General features: G+C 39.7%; 1 long non-coding RNA gene across 1 annotated transcript; it reads right to left on the bottom strand.

Annotated features, from left to right (window-relative positions):
* Positions 1-4,122: 4,122 nt before the first annotated feature.
* On the bottom strand, positions 4,123-5,714 carry LOC143853313 (uncharacterized). The gene is made up of 3 exons (XR_013237072.1): positions 5,010-5,714; positions 4,759-4,875; positions 4,123-4,432 (listed from the first exon to the last, which is right to left on the bottom strand). It is a non-coding gene; the product is annotated as an uncharacterized LOC143853313 (long non-coding RNA).
* Between the last annotated feature and the right edge of the window lie 203 nt (positions 5,715-5,917).

Below are 5,917 nucleotides of genomic sequence, written 5' to 3'. Positions count from 1 at the left end.
GAACCATTGGATTATGGTTTCCAATCTAAGAACCATTAGAGCCCAATTTAGGAACACTGGTGTCGTGCCGTGTCCTAGGTTTTAGGGAGTCCTAGAGTTAGGAGTCCAGCCTCATCACGGACGCTTGCTATGAATAGCAACCGTACCATAGGTCTAGTTACACTAGTCACCCAATCTTTCCTTAAGACAAGCCTAGTAAACTAGGATGTAGGTAAACCTGCATTAGTCTAAGGAACAACTTGCATTTAGATAAGAATCATACAGCATCTTAGATGAAATCCTAAGATAATAAAATCCTCAACTTGAATTAAATAACTACTTTTAAAACTGTTGAAACAGTCAAATCCGTTTAAGTCGGTGTCCTAGTTGAGTTAGGCATAAGTAGCTTAGCTTAGGTGCACCGAACTACGTCGACTCTGATCCCAGTGAGGCTTGGGTACGTAGGCAGCTTGGATGTCTGACGGCATACCACCCGCGAGTCGGCACCACAACAAATTGTGGTGTTTTGTATATTAATTTTCTTGTAAATACTTAATCAAATCAGTTAGGGTTTTCCATGAAATTAGAATTCTAGGAGAACTTTCACTTAGAATGAATCCAGACAAATTAATAAATCAAGATACACATCTAGGATTCACATTGAAATTAGATTCTAGGATGCATGTCACTTAGTTCGCACATTAACATAGAGTTGAATGAGCCATTTAAAATAAATTTAAAAGAGTTAGCTTTTGGAATCGAAGACCGATTATCGGACAAGAATGGTGCATGTGGTGGATAACTCCCCATACCTTCCATTCTCGTAACCAGGTAGCGAGTCTAGATTTCTGGTTAATTACGGGTCCTAGATCCCACATCTAGGTGGCGACTCTGTCAGTCTCTTTCGTGTGGAATTCGGATTGCCTTAGTGATCCCAAGTCCACAGGAAAGACGAATTCAAATCAATATTAAAATGCACACGCCAATCGCGTGGGTACGAGAGACCAAGAGAGAGCGCGCGGCGGCTCGCGCCCCACGCCCCTCTCGCGGGATCTGGCTCCCACAGCTGGATAGCCTAATAAAGTAAAATAAAATAATATTAAACACTTCTATGCCAACCACAAACCCCAATACGGGGACTCCAATAAAATCAGATGATGCCAAAGTAATCATCTGATATCATATACACATGATAATATTTCTATATCCCGCCTTGAAATCAGACAGTACTCATGTCGATAACATCGAATAGAGTAGTCATCTGATTTCCTTCTTCAATTAAGCCATTTATTTAAATAAAATAAAATAAAAAATAAGTATGATAAGCTTTGAGATAATCTTACCTGAACAATCCGTTTATCTTCAACCTAACTCAAAACTTAACATAAAAGAAGAATCTTAAATTTTCAACAAATTGTACAAATGCATGCAATGATATTTCTGATTTTATCAAAGTGACCACAAGCTGAAGCATACAATGATATGTACAGAAAACTTCTTTCCTAGCAAAACTTTGGTAGTTTTTTATTTTATTTTGAAGCATTGTGAAAATCTTCAAGATAAAACAGAAACTATCAGATTTTCACAATTTTTACACGATCAACAGAAACCACAAATACATGAAAGAAATATCATCTATTTTCAGCCGTTTCAAAAGAACAAACTCTGTTCACAAATTTCCCTCGAGTCCAAAGTTAAAATCTGTAAATTATTGAACTAAAGGACTCTTTGAGTATACAAAAAAAAAAAGCTTCTGTCACAAAATTCCTAAGAACAAAACATTAATACCAATGCCATTTCATTTTGCAATTCCATTATTAACTCCAATCACAGATCCAAGCCTCCAATTCTGATCATATTTTCAAACTAAATGATGTAAAGCTAACCAAAATGAAAATGGAAATTATTTCCCTATGACCAACAAAAGCATAATCATGTGGCTTAAATCTCTAATCTCAAAAATGAAGACAAATGACGGATTTATCAAGAGAATAGCCTACATGAATCTAGAAATATCAACTCAAATGAACCCAGGGCATTCTAGGCGTAACAGAAAATCATGCTATACAATAATTCATATATTCACATCCTCGACATGCGGTACAACAAACAATCAGATGATCAATTCATTTATGCCCACGACATGGAACAAAGTGATAATTTGATTTGCATCTTTCACTTAATACAAATGGCTTCACAACCCATTCACCACAGATATTAAACATCAGATTATATTCAAGAGTCAAATTGACACCAAATCCATGAATTAGTATCATAATATCTGAAAACAAAGTGAATAGCCATACAAATTTTAGCGATACAAGGGTCAGAGATGTTACCTGAGTTGCCAAAATTACCAAGAAAGAGATGATTGGAGAACTGCTCGACCCTGATGAAATCAACGAAGAAGATGACCACGCTTCACTGCAACAGCTTTCAGCTCTATGTCGATTGTAGATAGCTCCGAGCCAAAATGCTTTGGATCTAGGGTTTGATGGTGGAAATGAAGGTAGAAGATGAGAATGGAGAGGGCTGATGGAAGTGGATGCAGAGAAACAGGAGAGGTGTCTGGCTGATGTGGGTTTGGGCGAAATGGAGATGGGGAATGGGGTCTCTGAGATGGGGAAGCGATGGTCGGAGGTGGCACGGCTTGCCGGAGATGAGGCCGGAGAAGAAGGGCGGCCGGAAACTCTCTCTCTCTCTCTCTCTCTCTCTCTCTCTCTCTCTCTCTCTCTCTCTCTCTCTCTGCAAAAAGGAGGCTCCCTGTTGGGAGAAGAAAAAAAATGAAGAGCCCCTTCTATAGCCCTAATTCGATGGTCTCTTATAAGACCAAAAATATTAGCCCCCCCCCCCATTTCCTAGGACAGCCACCTCCTAATGGATTTATAACTACTCTTTTGCACAAAGGGGGGGCGGCTGGGCAAAACAAACCCAAAGGGAAATGATATATTTGACCCCCCTTTCCTTGCTCCGGACAGCCCTCCCTAATCTATTTACAAACATCTTTTTATACTAGCAGGGGGTGGTCCTAAGCAGAAAACAGGGGGAAATATTTTGTGAAAATATCTCCTTGAGAATTGATCTCAACCTTTCAAAATGCCTTTGTCAATAAAAGGCTAAGATTAAAAGCTTTCTAATGACCTAGGAAGCTTCCTAAGATTCCCCCTAACTGATTTTGTTACACACTAATCCGCATACCCCCAATATCTCTCTGGACAACCCAAAATGGCTAATTTGAACTGCTTTTTCAGATTCCAGCACAACCCCTTTTCTGGCTAAATCGCCACCCTTCTAAACTTGCACCACGTCATCGTCTTAGCTCGTTCACTAGGCAAACGGGCTCAGATCTTGACGAAATTTCACAGGGACCTTGGTGGGACCCTAAGCCAGCTTAGGGTATAATTTGGGGTCCATACACACTGATTTGAAAAAGGTAAGCGCAAAACAAGAAGGTGCAGGGCACGGTCAAAATGGGGTGTCTACAGTGGGAAGCTCATTTTTTCTAAGCGCTTCAATAACTTCTGCAGTTCTTTTTTCACGAAGAATATCACGGCGCTTACATGATGCTGCAACAATATTGAAAATATTTGTAACCAAATAGAAGAAATTTCCAACTTCGGTATTATTTTTTGCAACTGCAACTAGTGTCAATTAGGGCTGCAACTCGGGTCGGGTGGGTCGGGTTTTGAAGAACCCAACCCAACCCGAGAAATATCTCGGGTCGGGTCGGGTCGGGTTTTTTTCCGGAAAACCCACGAGACCCAAACCCGGCCCTACCCATGATAAATCTCGGGTCGGGTCGGGTCGGGTCGGGTTTTTTCACGTTGACGCAATTTTTTAAGTAAAACTCTTGTTTCGCAAGAACCTACAAAGCGATGTTGTAAACACAGTTCTTAGATGGAGCCTGTCCAAGGAACTACCTTATAGACCCCATGGGGCAAAGTTGAGCACATAATTTCTTCGCAAAGTATTGCACATACTACTAAAACCCATGCAAAGCTCTGTACACATGTTTTGTTGATGGCATCTAGATGTTACTGAGCCAGGTTTGTTGGGTTCTCCATTTCAGAGCCTACACTTAAACATTTTCAGAGTTTCTTGTCTTATGTTACACATTCCAAAATAACTTATTACGGCACAAAATTATTTAGGCATCTGTAGAACCATTTCATATCATAACCCTTCCATGCTTACAACAAAAACATAACAGCAAGGACGCATGAATCAATAAAACACATTAATCATAGAATGTAAAAGGTTAAAACAGCAGAGTGGAATACTAATCATCCAAACCGGATTTAAGATAAGGAACAATGAACGACGATGGGTTCACTTGATCAAGACAACTGTCCAGCAATGTGTCTACACATTCAAAAGCTGCTTTTCTAAGCTCAAGACCATCATCTACAACGTGCTTAAATGGACCAAGATCAACAGTCCTTATCAATTCTTGCTGCATAGCAAACGGTAAGTTAATAAAAGTTACCATCATAAACATATCATTGAAAAAAATGTTGGAGGGTGTCAATGGGCAAGATCTGAGATCAGTTAGACTCGTCCATTACCAAACCCCAAAATCTATTTAGCCCTTTAATATCTCAGCCCAAAACTGGCCAAATAAAATTTAGATTATCTCCAACTACACCTGACACAACCAACACTTCTGGTGGTTGAGAACTGAGGCCCACCACAGTTGTGTCCAAAGTGTAAACACTTGGACCCTTTTGTATCCCTCATTTACTATGTCTTACGCATTAAAAAGTGCAAAGTATTGCATACCTTAACAACAGTCTGGTCTTATAGAAGTGGCAAAAGTTTTGGAAGTAGACCCTTAATAAGATTTGGCTTATTGTGAGCTGCAGTACTCAGAGCTAGGACAGCCGCACGTCTAACATGCTGCAAAACCATTTAAAGAACATATGATGATATTACACTCCAGCAACATAGATCTATTTTATTCTAATAATGTTTTTTTGAATGGTAAAATTGAATCTTTTTTCTTCAAATAATCCCAAAATGATGTTACTTACGCGGTCACCATCTCTAATTAGCATCAAGAATGAATGGCGGAACTCACCAAGACCGGATCAGATGGAAAGATGTTTCTGAAATGGGCAAAGTAATGAAGAAGGCTTTGTTATGTGGAGGCTGTTGAGAGGTGGAATAAAAATGAAGAGATAGAGCAACCTTTCTTCTTCCTTCTTCTCTAAACCAAGAAACCCTAAATGCCCAAACCTAGAAACCCTAAATGCCCAAAAACCCCTTTTTGCAAAATCGTGGAGGACCTTTTCCCAAACCTTGAAACCCCAACTCTTCTCTCCTCAAACCCTAGAAAGAGAAGTTTTCTTGTTTTCTCTTTTTCCAAACCCTTTTCAAAAGAGCTCTTCTTCTCTCTCAGCCCAAATCAAGTGAGAAAGTAGAGATCCAAAGAAGGAGAGATGGAGAATAAATCAAAGATAGAAATGAAATCAAAGACAGTAGATCAATGGTGGAGAAAACAATATCAGTGAGAAAAGAGATTAGAAACAAGGTGAAAGAAGAGAGATGATTTGTCGCTCGTGTGAGGCTCGATCGTGAGGCTCAGTTTTGTAGCAGAGTGAGAGTAGCATAGCAGATAGCCAGATATGAGATCTCCTTGGTGCTCTTGAAACAATGAAACCCTAGTAATGAAGGGGGAAAAGAGAAAATGAAAATGGAAAGAGTCCCTGTTGGGCTGTTGGCTGTTGCAGTGTTGCGTGAGTGGGTTTTTGCCTTTTTGGGTTTTATCGTTTTTGACTTTTCGTTTTACAATTTTAGTCTTTTATAGTTTTACATATTATAAAACATTAAAACTTAAGTATCTCGGGTCGGGTCGGGTCGGGCCCCTTCAAACCCGGCTCAACCCGAGATTCATGCGGGCTTTTTTATTCTAAACCCGGCTCGACCCAAGACCCGAGAA

This window comes from Tasmannia lanceolata, unplaced genomic scaffold, assembly GCF_043159265.1.
Source record: "Tasmannia lanceolata isolate RefF3 unplaced genomic scaffold, GAP_Taslan_0.1 ptg000019l, whole genome shotgun sequence".
In the NCBI taxonomy this organism is placed as follows: Eukaryota; Viridiplantae; Streptophyta; class Magnoliopsida; order Canellales; family Winteraceae; genus Tasmannia; species Tasmannia lanceolata.
This window is presented reverse-complemented; position numbering and strand designations above follow the sequence as displayed.